At 38.0% G+C, this 15488-nt stretch overlaps 1 protein-coding gene across 2 annotated transcripts in view; it reads left to right on the top strand.

The window, feature by feature from the left end:
• The window catches only part of LOC124788213 (cytoplasmic dynein 2 intermediate chain 1), a 176430-nt gene that overhangs the window by 49804 nt on the left and 111138 nt on the right, over nucleotides 1-15488 (top strand). The gene's annotated exons all lie outside the window — the stretch shown is intronic.

Here is a 15488-nt window from a genome sequence, read left to right as displayed (position 1 = left end):
CTGGCACAATGAAGAGAACACCAGAAATACATAAGCTTTTTGTCTCCAAAATTGTATATAAATCAAAGACAGTAGCCGGGTATGTAAGAGCTGTTGTTGCATGGATATGTGTAGATTCTACTTCTGTGGAAGTGATTTGTCTGAAAACTTATTTCTAGTATTCTTTTCATTGTTCGTGTCTGCAACTCAGTGCATCATCTATGTGGTTAGTGGCAATCTATGCTTTACATGTTGTTGTTATTCCATCCTGGACTTTCCATTGTTTAAGAGTGCAATAATCTTTTTTGCTTCAGAAAGTGAGATTAAAATAAAAATAAATTTACATTAGTGCACTTATTTTTATATTTTTATCAGTTAACAGAATTATCATTGCAATTACAGAGGAGGCAGTTAAAACACAGGCTACTAAAAATTTTTCACTTGTGCCATCTGTCTGCACAAAGCCATCTGTCTGCACAAAAGATCTTTATTCTGCGTGTAGATTTGTCAAAAATATAATTTTGATTACTGTACAGATGTTCTAGAAATAATAAGTAGCACTAAATATTGTTAATGTTATCAGTGTCCACCCTAATTAATGTGTTCCATTAAGAAAAAGACACCAAAATGAAGAGAGATCAAAGTACCTTTACAGCAGAGATGAAATGAAACTACGTGTTTATGTAATTGGTTTTTGGATAAATAGTTGAATCGCTTGAGTGACTGGCTAATGATTGTGATGTTTGGTTGTTCATGGAAATGTGTCAGTGAAGAATTGAACTGCTGATTTATTGTATTCTGACCCATCTACTTGCTTTTACAATCCACAGTTGTTGAAGTGACTGCTGTGGTCTATTTGTTGCCTATGACAGCAAACCTTTGTGTTGGCAGTGTTACGCTCTTTACATGGTGATTTCCAAAGAGCCCAATGCCTGCACACTCTTGAAAATAAAGAGGGCATTGCAATGGGCATCCATAAAAAGACTGTGGTCATATCCATTAATTCATGTGCCTTTCCTATCCTGCACTCTACTACCACACTAATATCCAGTACAAGGGCAGTCACCTGACACTGTCAACTTTTCAGTCCTTAAATGCTTCATCTCTTAATGAAGTTACAATTGCATTATGAAAAGGATGGATTGCTGCTCACCCCATAGAGGAAGCATTGAGTTGCAGACATGCACAATGAAAAGACTGCCCAATGCTGGCTCCAGACCTACAACCTCCTTTCTGGTCACCATGACTAACTACATTCTCATTTAACAATAACTTCTCTTTTGTGGATATCACCTGCAAACAGGTCCATGGCACACACATGGCACCATCCTTTGCCAAATCAAATCAAATCAAAACCTTTGGACAAATAAGTTCTTCTTCGGAAATAGAGAAACACACATACATTCATACAAGCACAACCCACACATATGTGGCCACTGTCTCTGGCTGCTGTGCTCCAACTGTGGACTGTGACTGTATCTGACCAGAGCAACAGTCTGGGGTGAATGGTGGGGATAAGGAGGAGGCATGGGGCAGGGAGGGGGAGGGGTAGCAGGGTAGAAATCCAGCATTATTTCCTGTCCTCCTCAAACCCTTTGTCCCATCCCAGAATATCTTCCCTGAGTCTGCCTCTCTTCTCACCCGCACCACTCACCCACACTTACCTTCCATGAAGTTCATTAACCCAACTACCCAGGGAGCTCCATTGCGACCAGTTACTGTGCCACCACAGAGAGAATCTCTATTCTTGTGGACTAACACCTTCAACCTATTACCCATAACTTACCCTGCTATATCAAAGACACCAAACATTTCCTCTGCAGACTGTCCATAGTTCTTTTTTCTTTATCACCTGGCATCCTGGTCACCACTGTCAATGCCACTGCCTCCTACACTACCATCCCAATGCCCATGGCCTTGCTGCTATTGAACAGTACACTTCCAAATGCCAGACTGGCTCCAAAGCTACAACCTCCTTTCTGGTCACCATGACCAACTACATCCTCTCTTAACAATAACTTCTCCTTTGTAGATATCACCTACAAACAGATCCATAGCACAGAAATGGCACACACATGGCACAATCCTTTGCCAAACTATTCATGGACCATTTAGAGGAATTCTTCCTAGAACCCAGAATCCCAGACCCCTTACTTGGTACAGATTCATTGATCTGGACTGAGGGTGAGATCACCCTATCCACATTCCTCCAAAACCTCAACATCTTCTCCCCCATTCACTTCACCTGGTCCTCCTCAACCCAACAAGCCACCTTCCTTGGTGTTGACCGCCATCTTAAGGATGGTTGCATCAGTACTTCTGTTCACATCAAAGCTACCAACCACCAGCAGTATCTCCAACAGCTGCCACCCATTCCATATCAAGAAGTCCCTTCCATATAGCCTAGCCAACTGTGGCCACTGCATCTGTAGTGATGAGCAGTCCCTCTCTAAATGTGCCAAGGGTCTCACTAAGGCCTAAACAGACTGAAATTACCTTCCCAACCTTGTTCTGAAACAAATCTCTCATGCCTTGTCTCTCCATTCACCAACCACCTCCCACATGTCCACTGATTGACCACAGAGGAGCACTCCTCTTGTGAATCACTATGCCTCACATTTGGAGCAACTGAATCACGTTCTCTGCTGGGTTTTCGACTACTTCTTGTCATATCTTGAAATGAAGAATATCCTACCCACTATCCTCCCCACTGCTCCCACAGTGCAACTACACCACGCACCAAACCTACACACCATCCTTGTCCATCCCTACTCCACCCCTGCTCCCAACCTGTTGCCCCATGGCCTATATCCCCGCCGTAGACCAAGATACAAGACCTGACTCATCTTCCCACTACCACCTATTCCAGCCCTGTCACAAGCACGTCCTATCCCATCAAAGGCAGGGCTGCCTGTGAAAGCTGTCATGTGATCTACAAACTGAGATGCAATCACTATGGCACTCTCTATATGGGCGTGTCAACTGATAAGCTGTTTGTCCACATGAATAGCTACTGCCAAACTGTGACCAAGAGACATCTGGAACATCCAACTGCTGAACATGCTGCCCAACACAGTATGCTTCACTTGAACGACTGCTTCACAGTCAGTGCCATCTGGATCCTTCCTAGTAAGATCAGCTTTTATAAACCACAGAGATAGAAACTCTCCCTATAACATTCATTTCTGCAAACCACCTAGCCTTGGTCTTTGCTAGTCCCTGTCCTTCACTAACCTGTCCCCTTCCCTGCACACTCTCCAGCACCATATATGCATTCTATTCCTCCAATACATGTACAGTCTTTTTCCCTTCTCTATCCACCTCCTCTACCCCTGTATTTTTTGCTCCACCACTTCTCCCTTCCAACTCTGCACCTAGCAGCCCTATCCTGTACCCAACACATCCCTGCATGTTCTCACAGCCAGCACATCATCTCCCCCACATATCATTACCTCACTGCCTACCTGAGATTGCTGCTCACATCAAAAGCAGTCACATTCTGACCAAAGTGGTCATGTGTACATGGGTGTTTTCTATTTCTGAAGAAAGACATTTTTGTCTGAAAGCTTAAATGTTTAGGAGTCTTTTCATTGTGCTTGTTTGTGTCTCATTGCTTCCTGTGATGAGTTCCAATCTGTCCTTTTCACAGTTTGAAAATGTTTAACAGTCTTTCCATTGTGCCTGTTTGTGACTCAGTGCCTCCTGTGGCGAGCACCAGTCTATCCTTTACATAATATTGTTATTATTCCATCCTGAACTTACCATTTCTTAATGAATTTGCTATTTATAATTCAATACTTATGAGTATATCCAGAATGAAATTTTCACTCTGCAGCAGAGTGTGCGCTGATACGAAACTTCCTGGTAGATGAAAACTGTGTGCCGGACCAAAACTCGAACCTAGGACCTTTGCCTTTTGCAGGTTAACTCCTCTACCACTTGCCCGCGAAAGGCAAAGGTCCTGAGCTCGAGTCCCAGTGCGGCACACTATTTTACTCTGCCAGGAAGTTTCTTATGAGTGTAATTAGTCAAGCCTCATAACAAGGTGCTCAGGGTTTCCAGCCTCCCAGAAAATTTATTAATCATATGATTTTTCAGTGTTGTAAATGTATTTAGAACATAATAGTTGGTATTTGTTATATGGCAGACAGAATGGCGAAAACTAAGCTTGTTTAGGTAAGCATAATTATTCCTTGCATTGTACATCATTGTTTTACATTATACTAATGGACAACCCCCCCTCCCCCCCAACCCATTTCATTTTGCTTAATACTATATTGTAAAATGAAATTATGATTTCATTTTGTTGTGAGCTGTACTGCTGTTGACAAAGAGTTAATAACATTTTTTCCACTGTCACCAATATAGTAACTTGTATGTTGTGTATGTAATTATCTGTGTTCATATTCACAAACGTTAAACAGGGTTATAAACCAGCACCACAGCTCTACATAAAATCATTGCACTTATGCTTTGGGCTGCATGTAGCTATTCATTGTAAATGGATTTTCAACTGACCATCTGCAACCTAAATTTGTTTTGTACAGTCTAGAATAGTCTGATTGTTGGGTTTTGTACAGAAATATGTCAGTTGAAATTTGTCTTGTTCTTGCTGAACTTATATAATGTTCATTCATCAAACCATAGGGCCTACTGCAGCTACTCATGAAGGAGGCTACACTGTAACAGCAACCACTGGGAGGTACTTCAATATTGTTTTGTTTGAAATGAAGATTGAGACCAATTATTTTATCAAAAGCCTTGTCAATTTTCATATGTTCCTTTGATCTGCAATGATTGCATGTCTGATATTTAGCAAAAAAAGAAAAAATATTGCAGTTCCTGTTATTTTGCATGTTATTGCTGATTTGTGTGCTTCACAGTAACATAAAAGTTAGAATGTGTAACTAACAGCAATGCAGCTGGGTATGTAATTTTTTTGATCATTTGTATTGAATCCCTGGTTTGTTGCAAAGATGCTTATGACTGAAACTCATAAGTTTGATTAAGACTTGTGGTGGGGACCATTATGCAAGATGTTCTCTTTCAGTTTCAACTATTCAATTCAAATAATTTGTGAAATTTCTACTATTAATCATTTGTTCATAACTGAATTGTTAAAAATATATCACATGGAAGTTAAAGACTCCTACTATGTAAAATAGCATACTGATGCCACTGCAGCTTCGCTTACTTATTACAAAATATATTGGTAACCAATATGCTATTTATAATAGTGACTACTCAAAATCCTTGTCTAAAAATGAAATAAACAGTCTGTGATGCTAATGTTGATTTATGTCTCCACAGCAGATATTCCAGAATACTCTCTGAACTATAACATGTACTAAAGCAAGAAGGGCACTTGGTACTCCACCCCCCCCCCCCCCTCCCCTCCCTCATAATCTGGAATACAAGGTTTTTGTTCGTATAATGAGCAGATAACAATAATTCTCAGGAATATAATAAGAATTCAGTGTCAGCTATAAAATTTAGTTCTTATGGCATATGGCATGACATGTCTTGAAACTGTAAGCTCATTTATATCCACACAAACACACACACACACACACACACACACTTGGAAAAATTTTCATGGATATCCACAAACAGATAACAAATGATTTTCAATCAAAGTCATGGAAAACCGGTATTTGGTAAAGGGAGCTGTTACCTAACAGTCACAGAACAAATAAACTACAGTTTATGAACCTAAGTAGAGGCATTATTGATTTCATAATGGGTCATGGACCATTCACTCTGTAGCTGCATATATGTTGCAAAAGACAATCAGACAGAGTGAGTGTGGAGAGATGGCACACCACATCATGTTGTATTGCAGTGTCCTCTAAACTATGATTTGGTAGGCATTACGAAATACTGATTCCAGGGCAATTATAAGTAAATTGCTACTCAAATACTCTTCATGTCATGTTAAGGTTCAGACACAGAGAAATGCAACTAGCTGAATTGAAACTTCCTGGCAGTTTAAAACTGTGTGCTGGACTGAGGCTCGAACTCAGGACTTTTGCATTTCGCGTGCATGTGCTGTATCAACTGAGCTGCCCCAAGCATGACTCATGGCCTGTCCTCACAGTTTTACTTCTGCCAACCTACTTTTCAAACTTCCCAGAAGTTCTCCTGTGAAACTTGCAGGACTAGCATTCCTGGAAGAAAGGATATTGCAGAGACATGGCTTAGCCACAGTCTGAAGATTGTTTCCAGAATGAATCTTCACTTTGCAGTGGAGTGTGTGCTGATATGAAGTAAAGCTGTGAAGATGGGTCATAAGTCATGGTTGGGTAGCTTAGTTGGTAGAGCACTTGCCTGTGAAAGACAAAGGTCCCAACTTAAAGTCTCATTCCAGCATACAGTTTTAATATGCCATGAAGCTTCATATCAGCACACACTCCACTGCAGAGTGAAAGTTCATTCAGGAAACAATCCCCCATGTTTTGGCTAAGCCATGTCTCTGCAATATCATTTCTTTCAGGAGTGCTAGCCCACCCCCCCACCCCCCTCCCCCAAGTTCTGAGAAATTTGGAAGCTAGGTGATGAGGTACTGACAGAAGTAAAGCTGTGATGATGGGTCATGAGTTGTGCTTGAGTAGCTCTGTTGGTAGAGCACTTTCCCATGAAAGGCAAAGGTCCCAGGCTTGTTTGTCAGTCCAGCATATAGTTTTAATGTGCCAGAAAGTTAGATATCACCTCACACTCTGGTGTAGGGTGAAAATTCATTTTGGAAACAGCTGAATTGTTCAGCACTTCTCCAGTTTCCTCAGTTAAATTTTCAGACATCATTAAATACAACTATTGTCACCTGATATATTGAATATAAGTGTATAAGAGTTGTATCGATTCCCACTGTTTATTATTGTCATTATTGTTATTCACATATGGGCCCAATAGAACCACGCAAGGTACAATCCATGAACATCACTTTTGATGGTTGGCCTTCCTATGTGTCCATATTTGTTTCATCCTTCCAGACTGAAGTCTCTTTCTTTCATCAGACCATGGTGCTCCAGCCCGTTTTCTAATTTCCCTCTGACCAACTTACCAAAGCAAATATCTTTTGTCTACCAAAACAAATATCTTTTGTCTGAATGTTTTTTTTATTTGTAGTGTCTGTCCACATTATACTGGCTACTTTAAGATCATCCTTAATCACAGTGATCCATTTAATTGGCCCAGTTTTGGCCTTACTTCTGTTCTCGTAGAATTCTGCTGTTTGTTTTGTCAACCTAGTGGATGCCATTCTTTTAATGTGCCGATAAAATTTAAGTCTTCATTTTCTCAAATCACCATGTATGTCTGAGTAAGTCTTCTATTTCCTTATTACTTCTCAGCTTATAAGTTCCTCCATCAATTTTGGGTCCTAATATTTTCCTAATAATCTTTCTTTCTTGCTTTTGAATTTCTTCAGTTTTCCTCTTTCTATTTAAAATTAAAGTTTCTGCTTCACAAAGACATTCACATTTGATTACAGTGCTGTAATGCCTAAGTTTACTGAATTTAGAAAGTGATTTTTTATTATGAATTTTTGCGTTAATCTGAATGCAGTTGCTATTTTTTGACAGCGATCTTTGTTTGCAGCTTCTTCAGACTGTTTTCTTGTATGATTTCCCCCAAGTATTTAAATTGAGAAAACCTTTTTATTTCCCCATATTTTGTGTTCAAAAACTTTGGTGCTTGTTTGTTACAAGTCATACATTCCATTTTGTCGAATGATATTTGTAGCCCTACTTTCTCTGCAACTTCTTTAAGAATTTCAGTTTGTTTTTGAGCAGCGGTAATATCTCTAGTTAAAACTGCCAGATCATCTCCAAAGGTGAGGCAATCTTCTCTAATATTACTTCTACCTAATTTGATTGTCTTATCTATATTTTGACTCAGCTATTGCTCTCTCCATTCTGTACTGTTTATTTTGTATTACTGTTTCATAATCAGAATCACTGTACTATTTATTGTTAGTATGGGAAGACACAGTTCATTTGCAGCAAGTTGTGTATACTTCATAATTTTCATTCATACTCCATATCATAAAACTAAACAACTGGCAACTCCACACATGGGCCTTAGTGATTCGAGCCATGTTGAGCTCAACAAAACTACAGGGTGAGGCAGAAGCCTGGATACCCACTCTAAAAGTCAGGCAGTGTGAGGAATCATAATGGTGTCTGGTATGAGATGTCTGTTGATGGGGGCGCAACTTATAGGAGCTATGGGAACAGTGGCGGCCATCTTAAAATGTGCTATCTTGGATTTGGATTATGTGTTTCAAATGGGAAGAGGGTCATGTGGCACATCATTTTGAATTACCTCTTTCTCAGGAATACACATGTGAAATCTGTTTTAAGATATCTGTACTTGTGTAAGAGTTATGAGTTGTTAAAGTTTAGGACACTTGTCAGAATCTGCATTACAACGTATGCTCAATATGACCTCCATTGTGCTGGACACACAATCAGAGTATTTTTTGCCAGTCCTGTTGCACACGTCACAGCATCTGTGGGTCAGCAGAGGCACACACCTCCTCAGTATGCTGACAAAAATGGGCTACATTGTTGATTTTTACCTCGTACACAGTTGATTTCAAATGTCCTCACAGATAAAAGTCAGGAAGTGTAAAATCAGGGGACCATGATGGCCATTCAATAGGACCTCCCTACCTATCCAGTGACATCCAGACTGTTCATCCAGAAACTGTCTGACTTCAGTAGCATAGTGGGGAGGTGCACCATCTTCGAAGAAGGTTGGGAAATCACCTTGCAGATTCAACAGCATTGGAAGCACATAATCAAAGGGCATGTTATGATATCTTTCGCAACTGAAAGTTCCATCAATCAACAATGATCCCATTGTTCTTGTGTCCAAAATCCCACACCAAATCGTCACTTTTTCACCACCAGCACCTTGACAGGAATCCACCCACGAGGGGTTTGTGTCTGACCAATAATGATGATTCTATTTGTTTAGTTCTCCCTGCACATAAAAATTAGCTTTATCACTAAACAACACGTGTCATATGAAGTCTGGTCTCTTCTTACACTGATTCAGAGCCCATTCTGCAAACTGCACCCACTCATCAGGGTCATCCTCTGAGAGCTGATGTTGCAAATGTAACTTGTTTGGATGCTATTGGTGTGTGTGCAACATGCAGGATTGAATGCTGACTGATAGGAGAACCAGCACATACTGTAATGTGGACTTTTCATAAATTTCCGTTGCAGTCTCCTCATCAGTGGCTGTTATTGACTGTCGACTGTTGGCTGGTCCATCACAGAACCTGTTGCATAAAATTTGTTCAATAACTTGGATACTGTCATGTGTGAAATGTCATTTCTCTCAGGATATCGGACACTGAAATCAGAAAAAAATCACTCTGGTACTTTTTCCACCTCTTATTAACACAATTTCATGTGTTCCTGCTGTGTAAGGACCATTGTGTATCACACGCAACAGTAAACAGAAGTGATCACCTCCTAACAGGACATCACTTCTACGCAAATAAACATGTCTTAAAACAGGTTTCACCAGTGTATTCATGAGACAGAGGCAGTTGAAAATGATGTGCCACATGATCCTCTTCCCATTTGAAACACATAACACAAAAAATCACAATGGCAGATTTCAAGATGCCCACCACTGTCGCTGTAGCTCCTATAAGTTGCACTCCCACCTACAGACACCCCATACGAGATGCCATTATGATGTTCATATTGTTCAACTTTTGTAAGTGTATTAGGCTTCATCCATGAAATACAAATTTCAGTAAGATAATGATGAAGGTTTTGTGCCTCTTCAGTAACAGATGCATCACAGAACCAGAGGGTAAGAATTAAGAAATAATTTGAGAGCTACTAAAGGTTCATAAACTTTACCATATACCACCTTTGTCATGTTATGTAAACAAAAAGAAATATTGATAAAAGCTGTTGTTGGCCACTAGGACACAGACAATAAAAATTTATAGCCAAAGTAAATATTGCAGACTCCTCATATTTTCTCCTTTATCTAAGTTCCATACCTCTCTTTTTACAAGTTTCTTGATCATGTGTTTTTTTCTTTCTTCATCTCTATATAGATTGGTTCATTCCATGTGAAATCAACCAATAGGCTGGTTCTTGATGTCTAAAATTTTGATGATTTTCAGTCTGTTGATAGTCATAGGTGTTTCTATAAAAAATCCCAAATTAAATTATTTGTCATTTTGGTTGTAAGTTATTAATTTGTAAAGCTTTCGAAATTGTGCAATTTTTGAAAACTTAAAATAGCAATATTGCAAAACTATTTGCCTTACAGCCCTAAAATTTGCAGTGTTTTATTGCTTATTATAAGTATTAAAAATATGGGCTACTTGACTATAGTGCTCAATTTTCACAAGACAATTTCTTTCTTTTTTTTAATTTCTAAACTTCTAAAGAAAATATATGTTAGAATTAAATTGTTTGTTCAGATGAGTGCCATATTTCATGATGGTAGTCCAGCAGGAACAAATTAAAATAAATTTTATTGTCCTGGAAAATGCAGCATTTGACGCTTAGTCTGTAGCACTTTGGGCTTACTATGGTGTAATGGAAACCTTAAATTAGAACCAAATAAGACTGTCAAATCATTGTTATTTTTTATTACATTACTAGAATAACACATTTAACTGTAAATTCAGAGTTGATCTTCCTATAGTAATTGAGAAAATGTTTTACCATATATCTGAATAACACATCCTCAACTTAATTGTACCTTTAATTTACATTAATATTAATACTATTAATTAAATGTTGGTGTAGTTGTTTACTATTTGACGTGTTATGTGGGTACCTTACAGAGAGAAACTTGAGAAACTTTCTACTAATCTTCAACAGGAAAATGCTATAGTGATCTAGTTGCAGAACTATAAGAGTCTAAGATTATGCCAGGTGTCTCTCCTAAGAGTCCCCAGGCATCTTTTCTCTAGTTTTTCTGCAGATATTTGCAATTTCATTTTTGCGCTGTGTAGCTGGAGTCAGCCTAAACAGTTACTGCTCATGTCTTTCATGTGACACCTAATGGCAGCACAAATTTATTTTTAAACAGGAGTTTTACTTGCCTATTCGGTAGCTCCCAAATTAGTCTAGTCCAATATTCATTTCATTGATCTGTATTAAAAGGGATAGTAAAACATGAAGAATAAACAGCCATCCAGCAGTGACTCCGTAGTACTGGATGCTAGGTGGTAGCAGTCAGCACGGGCCAGGGCAATGCTGTCGCTGCTGGAGTACTGGTTGTTCTTCATGTTTTACTGTCCCTGTTAATACATCAAAAAATGAATATCACACTAGACTAATCTGAGACTGCTCTATTGAATGGTCATGTAAAATTCTGCTTTAAAAATCTTCTTCTTCTTTTAATGAGAAACAAACCAGTGCTTTCCGTTGACACTGTGCACCACATTAAAGAAATGATGGGCACTATTTGTTTGGGATGACCCTAGCTGCACAGTGCAAAAAAAAGGTATCTGCAGAAACATGAGAAAAAATGCACCTGATGACTCCTTGAAGAGACACTCTCTGTATATTGCAATCTTTTTTAAGTCATACAAATAGATCCTAGCCCACTCAAGTGGTAATAAGAGATTATTGATATAACAACATGTTATTTTCCAATATAATCTGTGATACTTTTTGCATTTCTTCCTCTGATAGTATCTATTTTCTTCCAGTAGCAGTTGTGCAGTTTAATTTACAAAGGATGAATTTTCTGGAAGTCAATTTATTTGATATTGTTGGATTGAAAAAGAAAGAGCGTAAATAAAGAGCTCTCCTTCTCCTTCTTTGTCTCTTCATAGCACACAGGCCATCAACCATTTGTTGCCATATATGCAAGCAACAAATTCTGTAATCTGTTCAAAAGGCTTGCCATTTGCATCTGGACCCATTTGAAGTCAATGAACACCAGAATCCTTAACATCAGAAACAAATGTTGCTTTAATTTTGACTTTGTTCGTAGGAAGTAATATGTGATACTTCTGAGTCCCAGTGACTGATATGGCTTCATAAACTCTTTTTGAAAAATTTCTTTCTTCTGCTGGTCATTTGCCACATATAAAAAAGTGACTGATGGGTTATTTGTTATATCCCACTCAGTTGGGAGGGAGATAATATTCAATTACTCACAGGATTTTCCAGACTAGATTTCACTGCAAACCTTTTTATTGTGCTGCCAACACCATCACACTCTCCATTTCTGTGTGAAGTTGCATAAAAGTGCCTAACTTCTTCAAAATGAAGAAATAAATTAGAAAATTTTTTCCAACTCTTATATTGTGCTTCTGAGTCATAAGTGAAGTAATGATGGTTTTCTCCTATGTTGTGATGAAGTCTGCAAACTTTTTTACAACATGAATACAAGAACTGTGTTGTCCATTTAACTGTCTGAGATGATTATTTTATTGATTGATGTAATTTTCAGCAACTGTAGTGTATATTTCAGAATAAAATTCAACTGTCAATTATATTTTTATTATGCGTTACTGGTTTCAACTAATTAATTTGTCATCTTCAGAAGCATACAAAATTAGGGATATTATACATTCTTAGACCTTAGCTATACATTTATATGAATTATAAGAAGTTTATTACAGAGACTTACTTACTGTTGGTTAGCAGTTGTCAATCTCTTCTTCATAGAAGTACAGAGCCATGATATGTCCAAAAAATGTACATATTTTTTGTGATTATTGTAGACACATATTGAAATTTACAGTAACTGAATCACACCTATGAAAATATCAAGTTTTTGTGCTAGCGCATAAGCACATAAAAAGTACAACTAAGGTATATGAAGAAATACATCTTAAAAGAATGAGGCACATAGTACCAATATATAAAAGAAAGTGGTTGGTTTCCACATTCAACAAGTGGTGCTATGTTTTAAAAATACTGTCTGTTTTTTAATGCAAGTTGATCATTCAGTAAATCTTTTGAATTTGAGTGGGAATATTTATACAGTTCAGATTTTTGTAAAATGTTCATTTTGTTGCTCTTGTCAGCTGCATCCAAAGGGTGGTGGATGTTTTGAGATGTTCTGCAAGAGGTGGCTGATATGAATTGTCACTATCTTTGCTGAGCAATTGCTCATGCAAGTGGCTCTTAAATACCCTCCCTCTCTGTTGTATATAAAAACTTGGACGTATATTACATTGTATTTTATATAATCCAAATTTGAGATATTTGTCAGTTGGAGGTTTCATTATTGGTTCTAAAGAACATGATGATGTCATAATTTTAAACAAATTAACTATGTAATAAGCAAAGTCACGTTGAAATGGGATTTTAGTGTATTTCTTAACAGTAAGGCCATTTTTATTGAGCCTAGAGGGTTTTAAATTCTTGTTGCTTTTGTTCTTATAAAGTTTTTGATCAAGGCTGCTTGATATCCATTTTTGAGTGCTATGTACTATAAATAGTCGAGTTCTGTAGCAATAGAAGTAGAAGTTAAGGGCACCTCAACAATACAGTCTATCATAGCATGAAAGAATGCCAACTTGTGCTTAAAGGGGTAAGAAGAAGAGGCATGAATGATGTTGTGGGTTTCCTGTAAATTAGATGATTTTCTGTTTCATATGTTGAATGATCAATTTGCATAGAATCTCTTTTGAAAAGTGAAAAATCAGCCCATTCCTTTTATATATTGGAACTACATGCCATGCTTTTTAAGAGGTATTACATGTAACTTCTTTATATACATTTGTTACATTTTATATGCATTTATATATGCTCTTTGCTGCTAGCACAACATCATGACATACACACAGATGTGATTCAGTCACCGATAATTGTCAATCTGTGTTTACAGTACTCACACACAGTATGTTAATTCTTGGACATATCATGGCAGTATGCTTCTCTGAAGAAGATATTGACATCTAAACTGATATTAATTAAGTTTCTGTAATATACTTCTTTTACTTCTCATAAATGTACATCCAAGGTCTAAAGATGTATAATATCCCTATTGTATAGGCTTCTGAAGATGACAAATTAATTTCTCAAAGCATAATAAAAATATCTTTTATGTAAACTGAAGGTGGAGGGGGTGGGGGCAGGGAAGGGGGGGAGTTGGAGAAAGGAAACGAAAGGGAAGGGATTGCTGATGTCAGCTGCATCGGGCATGTCCAAAGCGACGGACACCATGCATTCATATAGAAACTTATGGCTGAATTTTATTTTGAAACTGTCTGAAATAAAAACAAAACTATAACTAGTAAGAACATTTTTTCATAATTTTGGTGAATGCATGTACTGTGGCCAGGAAATTATTCCAAATTAATCCTTGGGCTTTATTCTGAAGCACAAAGGAATAATAATAGGCAAAATCACATATAGTAATACCCTCATTTTGCAGTAGTGAATTTTTCGTGTCAAAAGAAAAAAGCAGGTTGCTGTTTTATAACAGTCATATAATTTTAGATGTGTTATGAGGGCATGCTGAAAAGTAATGCCTCCAAATTTCTTACATATATTATGTTGTATTTTATATATCCCTTATATACTGGTCTCTCACTGAGAGACATATGTTCAGGATGGGGTTGATTATGTTGAGAAATACATATGTGGACAAGAAGAATAAAGTTCTTTAAATAAAACAAACGTTATTAACATTCTACTTCTTTATTCCTTGTGCCTACATATTTGCAGTCCTCTGACACTAGATGGCTCCGAATTGTAGTGTACTGTTGTGTAATGCAATTAAAGTCTGTGCGTTAGAAACAGTGTGCTGTAATTGAGTTTCAAATTTAAAGCATTTGTCATGGAGCACTCTTTCCTTCAGCATGACAATGCCAGACCACACACGAGTGCTGCGACATGTGTAAAAATTCAATCCCTTGGGTTCCCTGTCATCGATCATCCTCCATGCTGTCCCAACCTGGCCTATCCAATTTTCATCTGTTTCAGAAACTCAAATAACACCTTCAAGGACTTCACTTTAATAGTGATGAAGGAGGAGGAGATTAGTGTTTAACGTCCCGTCGACAACGAGGTCATTAGAGACGGAGCGCAAGCTCGGGTGAGGGAAGGATGGGGAAGGAAATCGGCCGTGCCCTTTCAAAGGAACCATCCCGGCATTTGCCTGAAGCGATTTAGGGAAATCACGGAAAACCTAAATCAGGATGGCCGGAGACGGGATTGAACCGTCGTCCTCCCGAATGCGAGTCCAGTGTGCTAACCACTGCGCCACCTCGCTCGGTTTTAATAGTGATGAAGCCGGACAAGCAGAGGTGAGGTTTTGGCTCTGTCAACAAAGTCAAACATTCATGTCAATAAACTGGTCTGTTGTTGGGAGAGATGTATTCATCGTCAGATTGACTATGTTGAGAAATAAATATGAAGACATGAAGAAAAAGATGTAGAATGTTAGAAATGTTCGTTTCATATAAAAAGCCTTAAGATTTTTAACATAAAAAATTCAGAGGCATTACTTTTCAGCATGCCTTCATAGTTGTGTACAAAATCTTGCACAAATTCCTC

Source organism: Schistocerca piceifrons, chromosome 1 (genome assembly GCF_021461385.2).
Source record: "Schistocerca piceifrons isolate TAMUIC-IGC-003096 chromosome 1, iqSchPice1.1, whole genome shotgun sequence".
In the NCBI taxonomy this organism is placed as follows: domain Eukaryota; kingdom Metazoa; phylum Arthropoda; class Insecta; order Orthoptera; family Acrididae; genus Schistocerca; species Schistocerca piceifrons.
This window is presented reverse-complemented; position numbering and strand designations above follow the sequence as displayed.